The following is a 970-nucleotide window of genomic DNA, read 5'->3' as shown; positions in this document are numbered from 1 at the left end:
TTTCTGCTTCGTTTGGATAATTCGTTGGGAGAATAGCCCTCTGTCCGTGTTCTGTCCGGAAAAATTTTTTTTTTTTTTTTTTTTTTTTTTTTTTTTTTTTTCTTCCCTGCTGTGCATAAAATGGTACGAACTGCACAAGTGGCGAGAATACGGTGCTACCCCATGTGAAAAAACTCACCAGATCTGCTTTCACGGTTTTTCGTGTGTGACGATAGAAGACATGCATAAATACGTCATTATTATGCCTAACCATTTTCCCCCTCATTAGGGTTACCAGTCTTCTTCTGTTTGAGTATCCTTCCCCTGGGTGAGGGTTGCGCAAAGCCTCATCGACTTCCCACGTAAGCGAAGGATTCTCTTGCTCCGCGGCGTATGCCGAAGGGAAGGTGTTGGGGAGAATTGACCGACGGAAGGGTCCCACAATATGATACAAAAAAAACGCAGCAACGGGGTCTTTAACGTCGTGGCAACAGGGTGACAAGCACAAATGGACACGGAGCTGCGGCAAACTGCACCCCGGGCGAACGGGGCCGCTTCTTTTTTTTTTTTTTTTTACCCGCACCTGTTGGAGGAGTCATCCATTGGGTCATGCTACACAGGAGGAGAAAGAGTCGCGCAGGCACATAAAGTGTAACTGCATACCCTGCCTACGTACACATACACTTACGCACTTATGCACTTATGTCGATACATCCAACACGTGGTGAACCCACCAGGTGCTCTCTTAGTCGACCGTTCCACATTTCGCAGCAACGGTTCGGGGCCGGGGCCAAATGAGCAATCCTCAATTGGGAGTCACCCCGCTAAACATGCACCCCCATTTTGAGGACCACAAAGTCGACGTCACGAAGGGGAAAAGAATTTTTTTTTTTTTTTTTTTTTTTATACCTTTCTCGATAACTGTACCATTTCGCTACCCACACAGCAGAACAGTTTGGGTGCCCACCGCATCTTTTTTTTTTTTTTTTTT

Source organism: Plasmodium fragile (assembly GCF_000956335.1).
Source record: "Plasmodium fragile strain nilgiri unplaced genomic scaffold supercont1.22, whole genome shotgun sequence".
NCBI lineage: Eukaryota > Apicomplexa > Aconoidasida > Haemosporida > Plasmodiidae > Plasmodium > Plasmodium fragile.
This window is presented reverse-complemented; position numbering follows the sequence as displayed.